The sequence below is a fragment of the Xyrauchen texanus genome, chromosome 47 (assembly GCF_025860055.1).
Source record: "Xyrauchen texanus isolate HMW12.3.18 chromosome 47, RBS_HiC_50CHRs, whole genome shotgun sequence".
In the NCBI taxonomy this organism is placed as follows: domain Eukaryota; kingdom Metazoa; phylum Chordata; class Actinopteri; order Cypriniformes; family Catostomidae; genus Xyrauchen; species Xyrauchen texanus.
Genome location: NC_068322.1, coordinates 1,213,760 through 1,238,381, shown reverse-complemented (window position 1 = coordinate 1,238,381; position 24,622 = coordinate 1,213,760). Strand labels below are relative to the sequence as shown.

General features: G+C 41.6%; 1 long non-coding RNA gene across 1 annotated transcript in view; it reads left to right on the top strand.

The window, feature by feature from the left end:
* The window catches only part of LOC127638983 (uncharacterized), a 66,523-nt gene extending 42,404 nt beyond the window's left edge, over nt 1-24,119 (top strand). The window contains exons 2-3 of the long non-coding RNA XR_007969918.1: nt 23,658-23,742; nt 23,970-24,119. This is a non-coding gene — a long non-coding RNA (uncharacterized LOC127638983). The remainder of the gene's footprint in view (nt 1-23,657; nt 23,743-23,969) is intronic.
* Nucleotides 24,120-24,622: the final 503 nt, after the last annotated feature.

The following is a 24,622-nucleotide window of genomic DNA, read 5'->3' as shown; positions in this document are numbered from 1 at the left end:
AAAAGCAATGTAGTGTTTATACATGCTAAAAATAGCAATGTAGTGTTTATACATGCTAAAAACAGCAATGTAGTGTTTATACATGCTAAAAACAGCAATGTAGTGTTTATACATGCTAAAAATAGCAATGTAGTGTTTATACATGCTAAAAATAGCAATGTAGTGTTTATACATGCTAAAAACAGCAATGTAGTGTTTATACATGCTAAAAACAGCAATGTAGTGTTTATACATGCTAAAAACAGCAACAGTGTTTTGCCATGCTAAAAACAGCAATGTAGTGTTTATACATGCTAAAAACAGCAATGTAGTGTTTATACATGCTAAAAAAAGCAATGTAGTGTTTATACATGCTAAAAATAGCAATGTAGTGTTTATACATGCTAAAAACAGCAATGTAGTGTTTATACATGCTAAAAACAGCAATGTAGTGTTTATACATGCTAAAAACAGCAACAGTGTTTATACATGCTAAAAAAAGCAATATAGTGTTTATACATGCTAAAACAGCAACAGTGTTTATACATGCTAAAAACAGCAATGTAGTGTTTATACATGCTAAAAATAGCAATGTAGTGTTTATACATGCTAAAAATAGCAATGTAGTGTTTATACATGCTAAAAACAGCAACAGTGTTTATACATGCTAAAAACAGCAACAGTGTTTATACATGCTAAAAACAGCAACAGTGTTTATACATGCTAAAAAAAGCAACAGTGTTTATACATGCTAAAAACAGCAGTATAGTGTTTATACATGCTAAAAACAGCAGTATAGTGTTTATACATGCTAAAAACAGCAACAGTGTTTATACATGCTAAAAACAGCATTTACATTTACATTTATGCATTTGGCAGACGCTTTTATCCAAAGCGACTTACAGTGCACTTATTACAGGGACAATCCCCCCGGAGCAACCTGGAGTTAAGTGCCTTGCTCAAGGGCCCAACAGTGGCATCTTCGTGGTGCTGGGGCTTGAACCCCCAACCTTCTGGTCAGTAACCCTGAGCCTCAACCACTGAGCCACCACTGCCCCCAGCAATGTAGTGTTTATACATGCTAAAAACAGCAACAGTGTTTATACATGCTAAAAACAGCAATGTAGTGTTTATACATGCTAAAAATAGCAATGTAGTGTTTATACATGCTAAAAACAGCAACAGTGTTTATACATGCTAAAAACAGCAATGTAGTGTTTATACATGCTAAAAAAGCAACAGTGTTTTGTCATGCTAAAAACAGCAATGTAGTGTTTATACATGCTAAAAACAGCAATGTAGTGTTTATACATGCTAAAAACAGCAATGTAGTGTTTATACATGCTAAAAAAGCAACAGTGTTTTGTCATGCTAAAAACAGCAATGTAGTGTTTATACATGCTAAAAAAGCAACAGTGTTTATACATGCTAAAAACAGCAGTATAGTGTTTATACATGCTAAAAACAGCAATGTAGTGTTTATACATGCTAAAAACAGCAATGTAGTGTTTATACATGCTAAAAATAGCAATGTAGTGTTTATACATGCTAAAAAAGCAACAGTGTTTATACATGCTAAAAACAGCAGTATAGTGTTTATACATGCTAAAAACAGCAATGTAGTGTTTATACATGCTAAAAACAGCAATGTAGTGTTTATACATGCTAAAAACAGCAGTATAGTGTTTATACATGCTAAAAACAGCAGTATAGTGTTTATACATGCTAAAAACAGCAATGTAGTGTTTATACATGCTAAAAACAGCAATGTAGTGTTTATACATGCTAAAAACAGCAATATAGTGTTTATACATGCTAAAAACAGCAGTATAGTGTTTATACATGCTAAAAACAGCAATGTAGTGTTTATACATGCTAAAAACAGCAATGTAGTGTTTATACATGCTAAAAACAGCAATGTAGTGTTTATACATGCTAAAAACAGCAATGTAGTGTTTATACATGCTAAAAAACAGCAATGTAGTGTTTATACATGCTAAAAAACAGCAACAGTAGTGTTTATACATGCTAAAAACAGCAATGTAGTGTTTATACATGCTAAAAACAGCAACAGTAGTGTTTATACATGCTAAAAACAGCAATGTAGTGTTTATACATGCTAAAAACAGCAATGTAGTGTTTATACATGCTAAAAACAGCAATGTAGTGTTTATACATGCTAAAAACAGCAATGTAGTGTTTATACATGCTAAAAACAGCAATGTAGTGTTTATACATGCTAAAAATAGCAACGTAGTGTTTATACATGCTAAAAACAGCAATGTAGTGTTTATACATGCTAAAAACAGCAATGTAGTGTTTATACATGCTAAAAACAGCAATGTAGTGTTTATACATGCTAAAAACAGCAATGTAGTGTTTATACATGCTAAAAACAGCAATGTAGTGTTTATACATGCTAAAAACAGCAATGTAGTGTTTATACATGCTAAAAACAGCAATGTAGTGTTTATACATGCTAAAAACAGCAATGTAGTGTTTATACATGCTAAAAACAGCAATGTAGTGTTTATACATGCTAAAAACAGCAATGTAGTGTTTATACATGCTAAAAACAGCAATGTAGTGTTTATACATGCTAAAAACAGCAATGTAGTGTTTATACATGCTAAAAACAGCAATGTAGTGTTTATACATGCTAAAAACAGCAATGTAGTGTTTATACATGCTAAAAACAGCAATGTAGTGTTTATACATGCTAAAAACAGCAATGTAGTGTTTATACATGCTAAAAACAGCAATGTAGTGTTTATACATGCTAAAAACAGCAATGTAGTGTTTATACATGCTAAAAACAGCAATGTAGTGTTTATACATGCTAAAAACAGCAATGTAGTGTTTATACATGCTAAAAACAGCAATGTAGTGTTTATACATGCTAAAAACAGCAATGTAGTGTTTATACATGCTAAAAACAGCAATGTAGTGTTTATACATGCTAAAAACAGCAATGTAGTGTTTATACATGCTAAAAACAGCAATGTAGTGTTTATACATGCTAAAAACAGCAATGTAGTGTTTATACATGCTAAAAACAGCAATGTAGTGTTTATACATGCTAAAAACAGCAATGTAGTGTTTATACATGCTAAAAACAGCAATGTAGTGTTTATACATGCTAAAAACAGCAATGTAGTGTTTATACATGCTAAAAACAGCAATGTAGTGTTTATACATGCTAAAAACAGCAATGTAGTGTTTATACATGCTAAAAACAGCAATGTAGTGTTTATACATGCTAAAAACAGCAATGTAGTGTTTATACATGCTAAAAACAGCAATGTAGTGTTTATACATGCTAAAAACAGCAATGTAGTGTTTATACATGCTAAAAACAGCAATGTAGTGTTTATACATGCTAAAACAGCAATGTAGTGTTTATACATGCTAAAAACAGCAATGTAGTGTTTATACATGCTAAAAACAGCAATGTAGTGTTTATACATGCTAAAAACAGCAATGTAGTGTTTATACATGCTAAAAACAGCAATGTAGTGTTTATACATGCTAAAAACAGCAATGTAGTGTTTATACATGCTAAAAACAGCAATGTAGTGTTTATACATGCTAAAAACAGCAATGTAGTGTTTATACATGCTAAAAACAGCAATGTAGTGTTTATACATGCTAAAAACAGCAATGTAGTGTTTATACATGCTAAAAACAGCAATGTAGTGTTTATACATGCTAAAAACAGCAATGTAGTGTTTATACATGCTAAAAACAGCAATGTAGTGTTTATACATGCTAAAAACAGCAATGTAGTGTTTATACATGCTAAAAACAGCAATGTAGTGTTTATACATGCTAAAAACAGCAATGTAGTGTTTATACATGCTAAAAACAGCAATGTAGTGTTTATACATGCTAAAAACAGCAATGTAGTGTTTATACATGCTAAAAACAGCAATGTAGTGTTTATACATGCTAAAAACAGCAATGTAGTGTTTATACATGCTAAAAACAGCAATGTAGTGTTTATACATGCTAAAAACAGCAATGTAGTGTTTATACATGCTAAAAATAGCAATGTAGTGTTTATACATGCTAAAAACAGCAATAGTAGTGTTTATACATGCTAAAAACAGCAATGTAGTGTTTATACATGCTAAAAACAGCAATGTAGTGTTTATACATGCTAAAAACAGCAATGTAGTGTTTATACATGCTAAAAACAGCAATGTAGTGTTTATACATGCTAAAAACAGCAATGTAGTGTTTATACATGCTAAAAATAGCAATGTAGTGTTTATACATGCTAAAAACAGCAATGTAGTGTTTATACATGCTAAAAATAGCAATGTAGTGTTTATACATGCTAAAAACAGCAATGTAGTGTTTATACATGCTAAAAATAGCAATGTAGTGTTTATACATGCTAAAAATAGCAATGTAGTGTTTATACATGCTAAAAATAGCAATGTAGTGTTTATACATGCTAAAAACAGCAATGTAGTGTTTATACATGCTAAAAATAGCAATGTAGTGTTTATACATGCTAAAAATAGCAATGTAGTGTTTATACATGCTAAAAATAGCAATGTAGTGTTTATACATGCTAAAAACAGCAATGTAGTGTTTATACATGCTAAAAACAGCAATGTAGTGTTTATACATGCTAAAAATAGCAATGTAGTGTTTATACATGCTAAAAACAGCAATGTAGTGTTTATACATGCTAAAAACAGCAATGTAGTGTTTATACATGCTAAAAACAGCAATGTAGTGTTTATATCATGCTAAAAATAGCAATGTAGTGTTTATACATGCTAAAAATAGCAACAGTGTTTTATCATGCTAAAAATAGCAATGTAGTGTTTATACATGCTAAAAATAGCAATGTAGTGTTTATACATGCTAAAAACAGCAATGTAGTGTTTATACATGCTAAAAATAGCAATGTAGTGTTTATACATGCTAAAAATAGCAATGTAGTGTTTATACATGCTAAAAACAGCAATGTAGTGTTTATACATGCTAAAAACAGCAATGTAGTGTTTATACATGCTAAAAACAGCAATGTAGTGTTTATACATGCTAAAAACTGAGATGTAGTGTTTTGTCATGCTACACCATTATTTAATGGAAAAGTAGTTTGTTACTCAAATATCTACACTAATTTGAAAACAGCTGAGCAATTAAATAATCAAAATTAGTAGCATCACTATTTTTAGTTACTCTTACTTGTGTAGCAGTTGCAGAGAAGTCTAAATGAAAAGTAATCTATCAAAGTCTCAAATGTGTGTGTGATTGAGTTAAAACATTTACAGGCATCGTTGAAGCTGGCACAGGACGGTTGGAGGAGATGAACTCCCGTCTGCATTCAAACCACTCTACTCAGAACAGAGACAAGCTAAAAATAAACCTGGGATTTAAAGAGTGCGGCTTTTAATGGCAGCGTGTAAAATGTGCAGTGTGTTAACAGTCCTGCTGAGGCCAACCAGAAGACATGGTAAAAGCCCCAAAACAAATTGGGACAGCAAATAAAGGAACAGACTGGCTCTGGATCAGCTTCTCTACTGTATTTGATCCGTCCCAGTGACGTCAGCAGTAACCATGACTGAGACATTTATTAACATGACATCCACTGTACACATCCATCTGTGCTTAAAAGGGTCATATCATGCATTTCCTGAGATCCACTTATAACATTAGTCAACATTTTTGTGTCAAAACCAGAACTAATTTTTTGGACATCCCATTTTCCGCTCTCTCTCTGATCCTTATAATAAAATGGGCTGTTTTGTGTTGCTGTGCCTTTAAGAAACGCCCTTTTCACATGTGAAACGAGTAACAGTGCGTTGCTGCACTCACACACGAGATGCGTGTTTGCAGCTGTATTATCCAATAGCAGGCTTTTTATAAAGCTGCGTGACAATGTGACAGATTCATTAAACAATCTGATCTTAAATATGACAAATAAAATGTTAAGAACAAACTGAAATGGGGGAGTCTGGGTATCTCAGCGAGTATTGACGCTATCACACCTGGATTCGCAAGTTTTAATCCAGGGTGTGCCGAGTGACTCCAGCCAGGTCTCCTTAGCAACCAAATTGGCCCGGTTGCTAGGGAGGGTCTGGGTATCTCAGCGAGTATTGACGTTGACTATCACACCTGGAGTCGCGAGTTTGAATTCAGGGTGTGCTGAGTGACTCCAGCCAGGTCTCCTTAGCAACCAAATTGCCCCGGTTGCTAGGGAGGGTCTGGGTATCTCAGCGAATATTGATGCTGACTATCACACCTGGAGTCGTGAGTTTTAATCCAGGGTGTGCTGAGTGACTCCAGCCAGGTCTCCTTAGCAACCAAACTGGCCCGGTTGCTAGGGAGTGTCTGGGTATCTCAGCGAGTATTGACGTTGACTATCACACCTGGAGTCATGAGTTTGAATTCCAGGGTGTGCTGAGTGACTCCAGCCAGGTCTCCTTAGCAACCAAATTGCCCCGGTTGCTAGGGAGGGTCTGGGTATCTCAGCAAGTATTGACGTTGACTATCACACCTTGAGTCGTGAGTTTGAATTCAGGGTGTGGTGAGTGACTCCAGCCAGGTCTCCTTAGCAACCAAATTGCCCCGGTTGCTAGGGAGGGTCTGGGTATCTCAGGGAGTATTGACGCTGACTATCACACCTTGAGTCGTGAGTTTGAATTCAGGGTGTGGTGAGTGAATCCAGCCAGGTCTCCTTAGCAACCAAATTGCCCCGGTTGCTAGGGAGGGTAGAGTCACATGGGGTAACCTCCTCATGGTCACTATAATGTGGTTCTCACTCTCGGTGGGGCGTGTGGTGAGTTGTGCGTGGATGCTGCGGAGAATAGCGTGAAGCCTCCACACGCGCTACGTCTCCACGGTAACACGCTCAACATGCCACGTGATAAAATGCGCAGACTGACGGTCTCATACGCAGTGGCAACTGAGATTCCTCCTTCGCCACCCGGATTGAGGCAATTCACTACGCCACCACGTGGACTGGAGAGCACCAAGCAATCCAACCAAGTGTGAAAACAGCACATCAACTGAACAAGTAATCATGCTTTTTCACTTCCTGTGCAAGTCCCAAATGCATTGTGGTGCAAAGCGTATTGTTTTGCTAATGACGTTGGCGAATGCATATCAGAAATGTCACCAGCTGTGCTGTGGTAACTAAGTATAGAATCAAGTGACCTAAAATGCACGTGTGTCTGTGTTTATCCTTTTACCATGAGTAAAATCATGATCCTGCTGTAAATATTGCGTATGTGGCCTCCAGTGCTTTGTTCTGATAATATGGATGTGCAGCGTTGGCTACTCCCACAGTTGTGCTGCGGAGCGGAGACGTCTCGCTTTGATGATGCGGTGAACTGTGGTGATGCAACTGTCCCAACGGAAGGGTGTTGCCCAGTCCTACGAGGTGACGCACTTCACTAGAAGCAACTTCACTCTCTTTCCTTGAGTCATTACTCAGAGTTTTGGTCTGGTGTTTCACCAGCAGCAAGCCAAAGGCCCTCTTTAGTGGTCACTGGTTAAGTTGGCCAGCATAATATGTATGTCTTGGTGAACAAGTGCCTGTTTTTCATGCCAGTCTTTTTTTAGTTTACTACGCTTGCGTCAAAGAGATATTTTAACATGGTCTAGTTTCTAAGTTCAGTCATACTGTCACGTAGTGTTGTGAAAGCTAAAAGTAGCGAGAGCTACTACTTAACCACATTTTAGAGCGGTTTACATGAATCCTAATAATCCGTTACTAATCGGACTGATATCTTAATCAGACCGAAAAACCTTCACTCTACATCTGTAAACAAATGCCTAGTTATTGGAGGAACGGGCATTAGGCTAATATGGTAAAGCCAGAGAGGATGTTGGGACGCTGCTTTTAATTCTCTACGTTTACTGTGAAAGTGAGAAACAATAGAAGAATGGGGGCCTGGGTAGCTCAGCGAGTATTGACACTGACTATCACACCTGGAGATGCGTGTTTGAATCCAGCACGTGAGTGACTCCAGTCAGGTCTCCTTAGCAACCAAACTGGCCCGGTCACTAGGGAGGGTCTGGGTATCTCAGTGAGTATCGACTTTGACTATCACCGCTGGAGTCGCGAGTTTGAATCCAGCGCATGAGTGAATCCAGTCAGGTCTCCTTAGCAACCAAATTGGCCCGGTTGCTAGGGAGGGTAGAGTCACATGGGGTAACCTCCTCGTAGTCGCTATAATGTGTTTCTCGCTCTCGGTAGTGTAGATCTCGCCGCTACCATTCACTCCAATGGAGCAGTCGCGGCCATCTGCTAGGGGCAGGGGGAGAACCGTACCAGCCGTTAAAAGCGGCAGGGTCAAGAGAGGACCGCCGACCGCGAGCGGGGAGGGGCTCCCGGCCGACCGCCTGGAGGGGAGACCCCTTCCGTTTCCCGAGAAAGCACCGGGGTGTTCCGTTCGCCAGGGCCGGAGGACTGCCTCCGAACCGTCCGGGGAGGTGCGGCTGTCGTCCATTAGAGGGTGGAGGAGTGGCCGAGGACCAAGCTACGGTGTATCCCTCCTCCTTCCCGGGTTTCGGCACCAGTGTAAAGCAGTTCAAGGGAAAGGAGGCGGCAAGAACCAGCTTGACAATATAAATAATATTTTTAATAAAGCACTTAAACGAAAAGACACAAACACACTCTATATGACGGACAGCTGCCTGTAAACGCTCTCTCTCGCTCTCTGGTCGCACCACCGTCCGCCTTTATCCCTCTCGGAGGCTTGATTAGCCCGATAGAGACCGGGCGTGTAGAATAACGGCCCCGCCCTCCGCCCTGTCAAAGTTGTTTTTCCTTTTAGCATATCCAGTTTGTTCGGAGAGTTCATTGTAAAAATAGGAAGTCGACCGACGGCTGCAGTAGCTGTTTGTGCGGAGCTGTTCAAGTGTGTTTGTCTTCCTTCAATGTAGCAAATAGAGAAACACAGGGACTTTAAAACATATATTAGTCTGTTGTGAGAACACTGAAGGTCTGTGCAAATGGACAATAATCCATCGCTGATTCCAGCAGAATAATTCAAGTAAATACAGATCCAGATAATCCAGAGTCACAGAAAATGAATGCTGTCAGGCAGCTGGCTGGGTTTAGAAGGAAAAGAAGAGTGAAGTAACATGATAGGCGACCCTAATGATGAAATCATGGGATTTGTAATTAAGTTCTGTACACAAATCTTCCTTTGAGACGCACCTCTGCATCGATTCAGCCACTGGAGCAGAAGCTCGCTGGCCCAGTTTTCCATGTCCCTTCATCAGCACAAAGCCAGTGAATGTGAGCTCATTGTTTTTAGAGACGAAAGGGAAATGTGGCAACATTCAAACTTGGAAATACTTCATTTATTGTTTTGAGATCTTTTATTTTGTCTTGTTTGATGCATGAGATCACGATTAAAGAATTATTGGGAACAGCTGAGTCACGGCAGATATTAACGGAGATAGTGTTTGTGCCATTGATATCCCCCTAATGTTGAACAGTACCGGGAGTCAAATTAATCAAACTTTTCAATGCTTCTTTTGGACATTTTTAGCTAAAATGCAACATTTTATTTATCCACTCTTTTGTACACTTAGATAACAAGTACACTAATTTTTGAAAAAGTAGCACAACTGTGGGACAGTCATCGTATTTAAAAAAATATATAATATTCATACAATAAATATAACAAATAAAAAAAGTGGGTCTGGGTCACTCAGCGAGTATTGACGCTAACTATTACCCCCAGAGTAGCGGAGTGATAGTTTGAATCCAGGACGTGCTGAGTGATTTCAGCCAGGTCTCCTTAGCAACCAAATTGGCCCGATTGTTATGGAGCGTAGAGTCACATGGGGTAACCAAATTGGCCCGGTTGCTAAGGACGGTAGAGTCACGTGGGGTAACCAAATTGGCCCGGTTGCTATGGAGGGTAGAGTCACATTGGGTAACCAAATTGGCCCGGTTGCTAGGGAGGGTAGAGTCACATTGGGTAACCAAATTGGCCCGGTTGCTAAGGAGGGTAGAGTCACGTGGGGTAACCAAATTGGCCCGGTTGCTAGGGAGGGTAGAGTCACATTGGGTAACCAAATTGGCCCGGTTGCTAAGCACGGTAGAGTCACGTGGGGTAACCAAATTGGCCCGGTTGCTATGGAGGGTAGAGTCACATTGGGTAACCAAATTGGCCCGGTTGCTAAGGACGGTAGAGTCACGTGGGGTAACCAAATTGGCCCGGTTGCTATGGAGGGTAGAGTCACATTGGGTAACCAAATTGGCCCGGTTGCTAGGGAGGGTAGAGTCACATTGGGTAACCAAATTGGCCCGGTTGCTAAGGAGGGTAGAGTCACGTGGGGTAACCAAATTGGCCCGGTTACTAGGGAGGGTAGAGTCACATTGGGTAACCAAATTGGCCCGGTTGCTAAGGAGGGTAGAGTCACATGGGGTAACCAAATTGGCCCGGTTGCTAGGGAGGGTAGAGTCACATTGGGTAACCAAATTGGCCCGGTTGCTAAGGACGGTAGAGTCACGTGGGGTAACCAAATTGGCCCGGTTGCTATGGAGGGTAGAGTCACATTGGGTAACCAAATTGGCCCGGTTGCTAGGGAGGGTAGAGTCACATTGGGTAACCAAATTGGCCCGGTTGCTAAGGAGGGTAGAGTCACGTGGGGTAACCAAATTGGCCCGGTTGCTAGGGAGGGTAGAGTCACATGGGGTAACCAAATTGGCCCGGTTGCTAAGCACGGTAGAGTCACGTGGGGTAACCAAATTGGCCCGGTTGCTAGGGAGGGTAGAGTCACATATTTCATAGTTTAATATTGAAAGTCAGGGTCTGAAGGCTAAAACAGTGAAATCCACACATAAAAAAAGCATTTGAAAAGTGAAGAAAAACACCCTATTATAAAATATTGACGTTTTACGTCATATTTAAGTTAAACGTTTTATAATACAAATAACTGCATATGATCCTTCATGGCTCATGAACGGTTCCCAACATTCCTCTCTTCCAAAGAACACCGGGATCTGAGTGAACACTTGGACATGCTTTTCCTCTAGAGCAGCGGGCGTGAGCAGAAAGAGCCTTTAATGGTGCTTGTAAAGAGCGCCAATGCTTCAGAAGTGCCATCTGAACCTAGTGTAAGCCCAAATTATATTAAGGTGAGGTCGAGGAATGTTTGGAGACTTCAAGGCCCAGGAGGCATCCTGTAGAGACGATAACAATCATCCCATATACAGGGACTGTAACACTAGTGCCACATGGATATCCTGCCCTAGTTGTGCTCAATAGTAGGTCAGTTAAAGTAACAGTTGCATGGTCTTTGGGTACCCAAGCAATGCAATGTACCCAAAAGACCAGCTTGGACTTGTTAGTTTGTGTGAGTTCTCGGGTAGCTCTGCGGTGGGCATCGGGGAATGGCTTAGGTTTCTCAAACCTTGCAAAAGAAGATGCCTCACGGAGCAAAGAAAAATATCCACACCCACAGATTTTTACCCAAAAGAAAAATGGGAATAAATAACATATTCATCCTAAATCTGGAGCGCCTTGTACGCCCCCACTCCATGGTGGCAGAAAGTAGGTCTCCGTTAAAGTGCAAACCTGAGATGAATTGGTCTGACAGATGACAGAGCGCTGGCTCAGAGACCGATCCGACTCCCCCGGACGCTGCAGACATGCCCGCATCCAACCACATTCACAGAATGTAAAATCACAAATCTCAATTGTTTGTCCTAGACGATGAGATCAAACGGTGTTTTCCCGGTGGGCTCCAACATGCCCGCGCGGACCCCGTTACAGAGCGAACGTAAGACTCTGTAAGCTTAAGCCAGAACAACAGCGTTTAGTTTGAAAAACTGAAAGGACTTTTATTTTGAAATTAGAACTCATCGTAGCGGATTTCAGGGCTGCTACTGTTTGAGAGGTTCGACTGGTCTTCCTCCGTAACGCTTTACACTAATAAAGTCTCGCTAGAATTGAAATTGGTCACATCAGTTTTGAGGTGTGTGCTCCGCAATATCGAGGGAAGCCCTGAAATATTTCCAATGGGAGAATCATGACATTGTTCTTTCCCTGATGCGGTCCGAATCGACCAGTTGAGAAACACTGCTTTAACACACACACACACTCATGTCAGACCCCCTCGCTTCTCTCTGACATTTTCTCCGCTATATGTGTGTGTATATATAAGTGTATTTGTCAGTGTGTGTATGTATATGTGTGTGTTTATGTGTGTGTATGTGTGTGTGTGTGTATGTGTGTGTGTATGTATATGTATGTGTGTGTGTATATGTGTGTGTATGTATGTGTGTGTGTATATGTATGTGTATGTATGTGTGTGTATGTGTGTGTGTGTGTATGTATGTGTATGTATGTGTGTGTGTATATGTATGTGTATGTATGTGTGTGTATGTGTGTGTTTATGTGTGTGTATATGTATATGTATGTGTGTGTGTATATGTGTGTGTATGTATGTGTGTGTATATGTATGTGTATGTATGTGTATGTGTGTGTATGTGTATGTATGTGTGTGTGTATATGTATGTGTATGTATGTGTGTGTATGTGTGTGTTTATGTGTGTGTATATGTATGTGTATATGTATGTGTGTGTATGTGTGTGTATGTGTGTGTTTATGTGTGTGTATATGTATGTGTATGTATGTGTGTGTGTATATGTATGTGTATGTATGTGTGTGTATGTGTGTGTATGTGTGTGTTTATGTGTGTGTATATGTATGTGTATGTATGTGTGTGTATGTGTTTATGTGTGTGTGTGTGACACAAGTTGAGGAGGAGAGGTGATGCACACGTATGTGAGATTCTCTGTCCGGTTGTATTTATTTCTCAATACCGTAGATCAGCAGATGTATATGGTATAATAACCGTCTATATTCATACGGGGAATTCGGCCGCAACACTCATTTTAAAATATCGAAAAATCCTTAAAACAAGATACATTTACCTCAGCAGCAGCGTATCAGATATTTAGACTTAAGGATTTACTCTTTCCTCTTACTGTACGTGTTATATATCAGGATGAATGAGCTGTAAAACACCTGAGCATTAAACATCAAACACGGGTCAGAATGTGTCCAGCAGTCGGACGGTTCTAGAAACCACACAATATAAGTGAGTCATGTGTTCTGTGGGCGAGATGGGACGTTTGTTTACACAAACAGACAGGAGAGTGTGAGAAAGTTTGGTTACGATTAACATTAATAACATGCCTGTGGTGCAGAGGGCCACGCCAGCGTTCAGCGCGCATGTTCACGGTCTGTGTGTTGATGTGCAGGCTGCGGTTTAAAGAGACTGCGGTCAGGCTGTGGTATGTCGGGGAATTCCTGGGCGAGTGTTGCGCTGCAGGAGAACACTTTTCTCTCTTTATCTCGAGCAACATGGCAGCACCGTCTAAAGCCGTGAGATGAGTCGAGTCTGTCGCGCCGTACCACCCTGAAGCTCATCTAACTCGTCTCTTTAACTGCTCCGACTGCGCGTCTTACCACACGGGAGTTACGCACATTCTGACACTCATCTGTGACTCGTGTGTGATGTTGATCGCTCTGTTAAACCAGCTTTCACTGGAAACACATTCTCGACCACACAGAGAGTTCATCACTTTTACAATGACCACAACACAAACGTGCATATATGTGTTCCATCACAATACAACATATTGAGGGCTTGAACACAACTGCATCAGCAGGAAATGACCTCGCCTGCATTCATTTTACAATCCAATTCTGAATACAGTATTTTACTGTAAGAGATCGCTGGTATATCCTGTAAAATCCTGCTCATTATTTACAGTGTATGCCAGCTGGCTGACAGAGTGTGAGTGGGGTTGGTTGGTATATTGGTTTTTGGGTTGGTTGACACATTGATTTTGGGTTGGTTGGCATATTGGTTTTTGGGTTGGTTGGCATATTGATTTTGGGTTGGTTGGCACATTGGTTTTGGGTTGGTTGGCACATCGTTTTTTGGGTTGGTTGGCACATTGGTTTTCGGTTGGTTGGCACATTGATTTGTTGTTTGGTTGCTACATTGGTTTTGGGTTGGTTGGCATATTGGTTTTTGGGTTGGTTGGTACATTGGTTTTGGGTTGGTTGGCACATTGATTTTGGGTTGGTTGGCACATTGGTTTTTGGGTTGGTTGGCACATTGGTTTTGGGTTGGTTGGCACATTGATTTTGGGTTGGTTGGCACATTGATTTTGGGTTGGTTGGCACATTGGTTTTTGGGTTGGTTGGCATATTGGTTTTTGGGTTGGTTGGTACATTGGTTTAGGGTTGGTTGGCACATTGATTTTGGGTTGGTTGGCACATTGGTTTTTGGGTTGGTTGGCACATTGGTTTAGGGTTGGTTGGCACATTGATTTTGGGTTGGTTGGCACATTGGTTTTTGGGTTGGTTGGTACATTGGTTTAGGGTTGGTTGGCACATTGATTTTGGGTTGGTTGGCACATTGGTTTTTGGGTTGGTTGGCACATTGGTTTTGGGTTGGTTGGCACATTGATTTTGGGTTGGTTGGTACATTGATTTTGGGTTGGTTGGCACATTGGTTTTTGGGTTGGTTGGCATATTGGTTTTTGGGTTGGTTGGTACATTGGTTTAGGGTTGGTTGGCACATTGATTTTGGGTTGGTTGGCACATTGGTTTTTGGGTTGGTTGGCACATTGGTTTTTGGGTTGGTTGGCACATTGGTTTTGGGTTGTCAGTAATTGGTATAAAAAAGCTAAACAATTCATACCCTTCATAAATACTGTTTACCAAAACTGTATACCTCTGTACACACACACACACACACACACACACACACTGTATAGTTGGGGTACCTCAACGTTTGTAACACCAGAGACATTTGAGAAAGAATAAAAAGTGTGCCAAACAACCCGTCGTCTCTACTGTTTTTATTTTCTTTCTTTTTATGCATTTACCTGTGTCTACAATAGAAAAAGTGGTAACATGCAACTGTAACCTTAAAGTTCTATTACTATCTTTTCTAATTCTTAAAAATTTGTTTGATTCAGACATAGTAAATAATATGACTTTAAAAAAAAACAGCTTAAAGCTTCTTTTGTCTATCCATTCATCCAAATAACAAAATTCAAAGGGGGAAAAAATACATTTTTCTTACCCCCATTGGTAAATAATTTTGTCTTCATTTAAGATTAAACCTCACCAAATTGTATAAGATTTCTCTGAAAACAAGACTTCTGTAATTTTGCTGGGCAGGCAGGAACAAGTGAGATGTGAAGAGATGATGATGTGAAAGTGCAGTTTAATTATAAATAAATCCAAAACCCTGAAAGTAAAACAATTTTCAACGTTTCTAAAAAAAATACTCATCTTACAAAAATGACAGCTTCTCTCAGTTGTTATAGAAGAAATTCTGTTGACTGAAGTCATTACCAGTGCAATCAAACGTCAGAGATCTCACCACATTGGTGTAATGTATAGGGGTCTTTTATGTTATTTACTCTTATTTAGTCTTGCGTTTCCTGTTTCCAGTTCCTGACTCCTCACTTCCCCGTCCAACTCGCCCTCGGAGCCCCCAGCCACCTTGACCTCGCTCTCGGAGCCCCAAGCCAACTTGACCTCACCCTTGGAGCCCCCGGCCACCTTGACCTCAACCTCGGAGCCCCAGGCCACCTTGACCTCGCCCTCTGAGCCCCCGGCCAACTTGACCTCGCTCTCGGAGCCCCAGGCCAACTTGACCTCGCCCTCTGAGCCCCTGGCCAACTTGACCTCGCTCTCGGAGCCCCAGGCCAATTTGATCTCGCCCTCGGAGCCCCAGGCCAACTTGACCTCGCCCTTGGAGCCCCCGGCCACCTTGACCTCGCTCTCGGAGCCCCAAGCCATCTTGACCTCGCCCTCGGAGCCCCCGGCCAACTTGACCTCGCCCTTGGAGCCCCAGGCCAACTTGACCTCGCCCTCGGAGCCCCAGGCCAACTTGACCTCGCCCTTGGAGCCCCCGGCCACCTTGACCTCAACCTCAGAGCCCCAGACCAACTTGACCTCGCCCTTGGAGCTCCCGGCCAACTTGACCTCGCCCTCGGAGCCCCCGGCCACTTTGATACTCACTTCTGATACCATGCACCTGGAGCCCCCAGACACATTGATCTTGCTTTCAGAGCCCCCAGCCACCTTGACCATGCTCCCGGAGCCCCCAGACACCTTGACCTTGCTTTCAGACCCCCCAGCCAACTTGACCTCAACCTCGGAGCCCCAGGCCAACTTCACCTCGCCCTTGGAGCTCCCGGCCACCATGACCTCGCCCTCGGAGACCCCGGCCACCTTCACCTCACCCTCGCTCCCGGAGCCACCGGCCAACTTGACCTCGCCCTCGGAGCCCCCGGCCAACGTGACCTTGCCCTCAGAGCCCCCGGCAACGTGACCTCGCCCTTGGATCCCCCGGCCAACTTGACCTCGCCCTCGGAGCCCCCGGCCACTTTGTTACTCACTCTCGGAGCCCCCGGCCACCTTGACCTCACACTCAGATCCCCCCGGCCACCTTGACCTCGCTCCCGGAGCCCCTGGCCACCTTGACCTTGCCCTTGGAGCTCATGGTCACCTTGACCGAGTGTGTAGTTTAGATTCATGTGTATTTAAGCTCTCTGGATTCCTGTGTTTCTGGTCTGGTCCGTTTATGGCTGTAGCGTTTCTTTAGTTTATTATCTGGTTTTCCATTGGCTTTGTGATTGATTAAACCCTGCATTTGAATCCTAAACACTTCTCTCACAGAGTCCTTTGTTACAATTGGAAAACAGTTTAGTTTCAAGCATAACCGTCACAAAACATTATTTGATTTCTCTGGAAACAAGACTTACTGTCATATGCAATTCTTCTTAAGTAAATCTATATTGTTTAAAGGATGTTTAGAAATTTCTAAGGCAAAATTACGGAGTATGTGTCCATTCACACCATGTGTTTTTGCGGCCATCCAAGCTTTTTTCAATTATTTTTCTAAGCATGAGCATTTCTCATCAAATGTTATAGCTCTTTACTCTTATTGTAGGTCAACATTAATCTCATTTGTGTCCTATGGAATTTTAGGAGAAATATTCGAGACAAAGTTGATCCTTAAATGAACATAACAGATCTCCTGAGATTTGAAAGAGCAATAAATTGAGCAATAGATTTTTCCTCTGGGGTTGTAGGCTGGAAGAGTGTTTTGAATTAGATTTTAAGTGGAAATGACTGTAGACAGCGGAGCCACAGAACCGTTGAGACAGACAGAAGTCTTACTGCCTTTGGCCCGTGATCCTCATTTTGAGGGAGGTCTGTTTCTCTCTTCCCCTCAAATGATTCACAAGACTCGCTTGTTCTACCTACTGCAACGCCTGCCAATTACTGTTGTTTGCTTTAATTCTAAGCACAGTAATTGCCAATTACTGGAGGGTGCCAAGCAAAGGGCCTCAGGTGGGCGATGGCAGAGGACCCTCGGTACAGAAACACAGAGTCTTATTTCTGGCAAATTTACGACCAGAACAAATGAACAAGATCTCACTGTGTGCGCTCTCTCCTCCTGCTTGTTGTGTAATATATCTTACTAATGATTAATTGAGGTTATAGTTAGGGGAGGCAGACAGAAGTGGTGCCAAATCCTGGTCATTGGTAAACCAGAGCGTGGCGACTTTATAGATTATAGAGCGTGTACGCTGCAGACATATGCATTAACAGCCGCTGTGGGCTGCTGTGATCCGAGAGGAATAAAGCACACCTGGTGCACAGGTAAGAACACTTTTGGTTTACGAGTGTCGTGTGTGTGTGTGTGTGTGTGTGTGTGTGTGTGTGTGTGTGTGTGTGTGTGTGTGCGCACTGCACAGGGAGCCCCATTGTCAAAATAGTTCCATTCTGGTCCAATGCACAGAAATGTTCGCTCCCTAGAAATTCACAAAATGCACCATAAAACCAGTGAGCAACGGCTATCCTGTTCAATTACTGACAACATTGTCAACTTGAGAAACTGTAGAAAGCATGGCAAGTTTATTTGTAATAACAGCACTGTACGATTGAACAGACACAATGAAGAATGATAAACAAGACGTGATACCGGGAAGGGTTGCACCAGCTGTTCATAAGGTCTTAAAATGGGATGTAAAATTCATACTAGGGGTTACGTAACTAACCCTGTTCTTTATTATGTTGACAGACAGACAGATAGATAGATAGAACGACATATCAATTAATGGACAGTTAGAATGAAAGACAGACAGATAGAAAGAAAAGTTTGATTGATAGAATGTTAGATAGACAAGCAGACAGAAAGTCAGAACAATAGATTGATCAATAGAACATTAGACAGACAGATAGATCGATAGATCAGCAGACAGACAGATAGATCGATAGATCAGCAGACAGACAGACAGATCGATAGATCAGCAGACAGACAGATAGAATTATAGAACGTTAGGCAGACAGACAGACAGATCGATAGTTCAGCAGACAGACAGAATTATAGAACGTTAGGCAGACAGACAGACAGATCGATAGATCAGCAGACAGACAGATAGAATTATAGAACGTTAGGCAGACAGACAGACAGACAGATCGATAGATCAGCAGACAGACAGACAGATCGATAGATCAGCAGACAGACAGATAGAATTATAGAACGTTAGGCAGACAGACAGACAGATCGATAGTTCAGCAGACAGACAGAATTATAGAACGTTAGGCAGACAGACAGACAGATCGATAGATCAGCAGACAGACAGATAGAATTATAGAACGTTAGGCAGGCAGACAGACAGACAGATCGATAGATCAGCAGACAGACAGACAGATCGATAGATCAGCAGACAGACAGATAGAATTATAGAACGTTAGGCAAACAGACAGACAGATCGATACATCAGCAGACAGACAGACAGATCGATAGATCAGCAGACAGACAGATAGAATTATAGAACGTTAGGCAGACAGACAGACAGACAGACAGATCGATAGATCAGCAGACAGACAGACAGATCGATAGATCAGCAGACAGACAGATAGAATTATAGAACGTTAGGCAGGCAGACAGACAGACAGATCGATAGATCAGCAGACAGACAGACAGATCGATAGATCAGCAGACAGACAGACAGATCGATAGATCAGCAGACAGACAGATAGAATTATAGAACGTTAGGCAGACAGACAGACAGATCGATACATCAGCAGACAGACAGACAGACAGATCGATAGATCAGCAGACAGACAGATAGAATTATAGAACGTTAGGCAGACAGACAGACAGATCGATAGATCAGCAGACAGACAGACAGATCGATAGATCAGCAGACAGACAGATAGAATTATAGAACGTTAGGCAGACAGACAGACAGATCGATAGTTCAGCAGACAGACAGAATTATAGAACGTTAGGCAGACAGACAGACAGATCGATAGATCAGCAGACAGACAGATAGAATTATAGAGCGTTAGGCAGACAGACAGACAGACAGATCGATAGATCAGCAGACAGACAGACAGATCGATAGATCAGCAGACAGACAGATAGAATTATAGAACGTTAGGCAGACAGACAGACAGATCGATAGTTCAGCAGACAGACAGAATTATAGAACGTTAGGCAGACAGACAGACAGATCGATAGATCAGCAGACAGACAGATAGAATTATAGAACGTTAGGCAGGCAGACAGACAGACAGATCGATAGATCAGCAGACAGACAGACAGATCGATAGATCAGCAGACAGACAGACAGATTGATAGATCAGCAGACAGACAGATAGAATTATAGAACGTTAGGCAGACAGACAGACAGATCGATACATCAGCAGACAGACAGACAGATCGATAGATCAGCAGACAGACAGATAGAATTATAGAACGTTAGGCAGACAGACAGACAGACAGATCGATAGATCAGCAGACAGACAGACAGATCGATAGATCAGCAGACAGACAGATAGAATTATAGAACGTTAGGCAGACAGATCGATAGTTCAGCAGACAGACAGAATTATAGAACGTTAGGCAGACAGACAGACAGATCGATAGATCAGCAGACAGACAGATAGAATTATAGAACGTTAGGCAGACAGACAGACAGATCGATAGTTCAGCAGACAGACAGAATTATAGAACGTTAGGCAGACAGACAGACAGATCGATAGATCAGCAGACAGACAGATAGAATTATAGAACATTAGGCAGACAGACAGACAGATCGATAGATCAGCAGACAGACAGACAGATCGATAGATCAGCAGACAGAGAGATAGAATTATAGAACATTAGGCAGACAGACAGACAGATCGATAGATCAGCAGACAGACAGACAGATCGATAGATCAGCAGACAGACAGACAGATCGATAGATCAGCAGACAGACAGACAGATCGATAGATCAGCAGACAGACAGATAGATCAATAGATTGATCAATAGAAAGATCGACGGACAGACACAGACAGACAGACAGAACGATAAGACTGATCGATAGGCAGACAGATGGACAGAAAGACTGAAGGATTGATCGACAGAGAGACAGACAGATAGACAGATCTATCACACAGTCAGAAAGTCAATGGCTTGTCCTGCTGGCGAATATCATCTGTTGTGATTATAGAGGACCGATGATCTATGGCTGCACGTCCATCAACAATATGTGGAAGTTCCTCAGTCTATTTCAGGAGCGCCGATCTAAAAGTGAACTGTGAACAAACTAGACCTTTCCAAATATAGATGTAACTTTAAGAGAGCCCAAGTGATTCCCTTCATGCTATATTTATAGAGTCATACAGGCTGGCCAAGCCGTAAGTCTTATTTCCTGACACTCAGGCATGTTATGACCTCTGTCATTTTGGTCTGCGGTGCGGAGCTTGTGGCCAGTGTTCCCCGCTGTAACCCCATCACTCGTCTTTTACAACAGGGCGACATACTGAAGGGCACTTGACAGTGCTCACTGTGAACCACACTATAAAGAACAAAGGGGATTTGGCATCAAACCTCTAGAAATCTTTGTCAATAAGTCTCGTGAGCTATGAGATTTACTCTCTTTATGAAACAAAGTGAGTGATATTTGTAGGAGTAAAGGGTCATCACATGACTCGCGTCAGCGCTGCAGAATACATTGAAGTCTATGAAGTGAGTGATATTTATACGTGTAAAGGGTCATCACATGACTCGTGTCAGCGCTGCAGAATACATTGAAGTCTATGAAGTGAGTGATATTTATACGTGTAAAGGGTCATCACATGACTCGTGTCAGCGCTGCAGAATACATTGAAGTCTATGAAGTGAGTGATATTTATACGTGTAAAGGGTCATCACATGACTCGTGTCAGTTCTGCAGATTACATTGAAGTCTATGAAGTGAGTGATATTTATACGTGTAAAGGGTCATCACATGACTCGTGTCAGCGCTGCAGAATACATTGAAGTCTATGAAGTGAGTGATATTTATACGTGTAAAGGGTCATCACATGACTCGCGTCAGCGCTGCAGAATACATTGAAGTCTATGAAGTGAGTGATATTTATACGAGTAAAGGGTCATCACATGACTCGTGTCAGTTCTGCAGATTACATTGAAGTCTATGAAGTGAGTGATATTTATACGTGTAAAGGGTCATCACATGACTCGTGTCAGCGCTGCAGAATACATTGAAGTCTATGAAGTGAGTGATATTTATACGTGTAAAGGGTCATCACATGACTCGTGTCAGCGCTGCAGAATACATTGAAGTCTATGAAGTGAGTGATATTTATACACGTAAATGGTCATCACATGACTCGTGTCAGCGCTGCAGAATACATTTAAATCTATGAAGTGAGTGATATTTATACGTGTAAAGGGTCATCACATGACTCGTGTCAGCGCTGCAGATTACATTTAAATCTATGAAGTGAGTGATATTTATACGCGTAAATGGTCATCACATGACTCGTGTCAGCGCTGCAGAATACATTTAAATCTATGAAGTGAGTGATATTTATACGCGTAAATGGTCATCACATGACTCGTGTCAGCGCTGCAGAATACATTGAAGTCTATGAAGTGAGTGATATTTATACGCGTAAATGGTCATCACATGACTCGTGTCAGCGCTGCAGAATACATTTAAATCTATGAAGTGAGTGATATTTATACGTGTAAAGGGTCATCACATGACTCGCGTCAGCGCTGCAGAATACATTGAAGTCTATGAAGTGAGTGATATTTATACGTGTAAAGGGTCATCACATGACTCGTGTCAGCGCTGCAGATTACATTTAAATCTATGAAGTGAGTGATATTTATACGCGTAAATGGTCATCACATGACTCGTGTCAGCGCTGCAGAATACATTTAAATCTATGAAGTGAGTGATATTTATACGTGTAAAGGGTCATCACATGACTCGTGTCAGCGCTGCAGATTACATTTAAATCTATGAAGTGAGTGATATTTATACGCGTAAATGGTCATCACATGACTCGCGTCAGCGCTGCAGAATACATTGAAGTCTATGAAGCGAGTGATATTTATACGTGTAAAGGGTCATCACATGACTCGTGTCAGCGCTGCAGATTACATTGAAGTCTATGAAGTGAGTGATATTTATACGTGTAAAGGGTCATCACATGACTCGCGTCTATGAAGTGCGTGATATTTATACGAGTAAAGGGTCATCACATGACTCGCGTCTATGAAGTGAGTGATATTTATACGTGTAAAGGGTCATCACATGACTCGCGTCTATGAAGTGCGTGATATTTATACGAGTAAAGGGTCATCACATGACTCGTGTCTATGAAGTGAGTGATATTTATACGTGTAAAGGGTCATCACATGACTCGCGTCTATGAAGTGCGTGATATTTATACGAGTAAAGGGTCATCACATGACTCGCGTCTATGAAGTGCGTGATATTTATACGAGTAAAGGGTCATCACATGACTCGCGTCTATGAAGTGCGTGATATTTATACGAGTAAAGGGTCATCACATGACTCGTGTCTATGAAGTGAGTGATATTTATACGTGTAAAGGGTCATCACATGACTCGCGTCTATGAAGTGCGTGATATTTATACGAGTAAAGGGTCATCACATGACTCGTGTCTATGAAGTGAGTGATATTTATACGTGTAAAGGGTCATCACATGACTCGCGTCTATGACGTGCGTGGTATTTATGAGTAAAGGGTCATCACATGACTCGCGTCTATGAAGTGAGTGATATTTATACGAGTAAAGGGTCATCACATGACTCGCGTCTATGAAGTGAGTGATATTTATACGTGTAAAGGGTCATCACATGACTCGCGTCTATGACGTGCGTGATATTTATCGAGTAAAGGGTCATCACATGACTCGCGTCTATGAAGTGCGTGATATTTATCACGAGTAAAGGGTCATCACATGACTCGTGTCTATGAAGTGCGTGATATTTATACGTGTAAAGGGTCATCACATGACTCGCGTCTATGAAGTGCGTGATATTTATACGAGTAAAGGGTCATCACATGACTCGCGTCTATGAAGTGAGTGATATTTATACGTGTAAAGGGTCATCACATGACTCGTGTCAGCGCTGCAGAATACATTGAAGTCTATGAAGTGAGTGATAATTATACGGGTAAAGGGTCATCACATGACTCGTGTCAGCGCTGCAGAATACATTGAAGTCTATGAAGTGAGTGATATTTATAGGAGTAAAGGGTCATCACATGACTCGCGTCAGTGCTGCAGAATACACTGAAGTCTATGAAGTGAGTGATATTTATAGGAGTAAAGGGTCATCACATGACTCGTGTCAGCGCTGCAGAATACATTGAAGTCTATGAAGCGAGTGATATTTATACGTGTAAAGGGTCATCACATGACTCGTGTCAGCGCTGCAGAATACATTCAAGTCTATGAAGCGAGCAATATTTATACGAGTAAAGGGTCATCACATGACTCGTGTCAGCGCTGCAGAATACATTGAAGTCTATGAAGCGAGTGATATTTATACGTGTAAAGGGTCATCACATGACTCGTGTCAGCGCTGCAGAATACATTCAAGTCTATGAAGTGAGTGATATTTATACGAGTAAAGGGTCATCACATGACTCGCGTCAGCGCTGCAGAATACATTGAAGTCTATGAAGTGAGTGATATTTATACGCGTAAAGGGTCATCACATGACTCGCGTCAGCGCTGCAGAATACATTGAAGTCTATGAAGCGAGTGATATTTATACGTGTAAAGGGTCATCACATGACTCGCGTCAGCGCTGCAGAATACATCGAAGTCTATGAAGTGAGTGATATTTATAGGAGTAAAGGGTCATCACATGACTCGTGTCAGTGCTGCAGAATACATTGAAGTCTGGAAAGCTTCTTTAAAGAAGGCAGAGAATGATTCTGCAGAGGTGGCGGTAATGTGCCATGCATGTCTGCCTTCTGATATGTTATTTAAGCCAATGCTTAAATGCATACCTGGAACAGATCTGGAAACAGGTTTAAACAACATAGGCAGCACCTAAACCATGCCGTTTCATTAAAGAATATCCCCAGGCTGTACCATCTGCGTCGAAACACACACACACACACACACACACACACACACACACACACACACACACACACACACACACACACACACACACACACATGCACACACTCTCCCTCTGACAGCTTGGCAGACACGAACTGCACAAAATATTTACAAGAGGAAATAGCTGCGACATGCAGACTGAGAGCTCAGGTC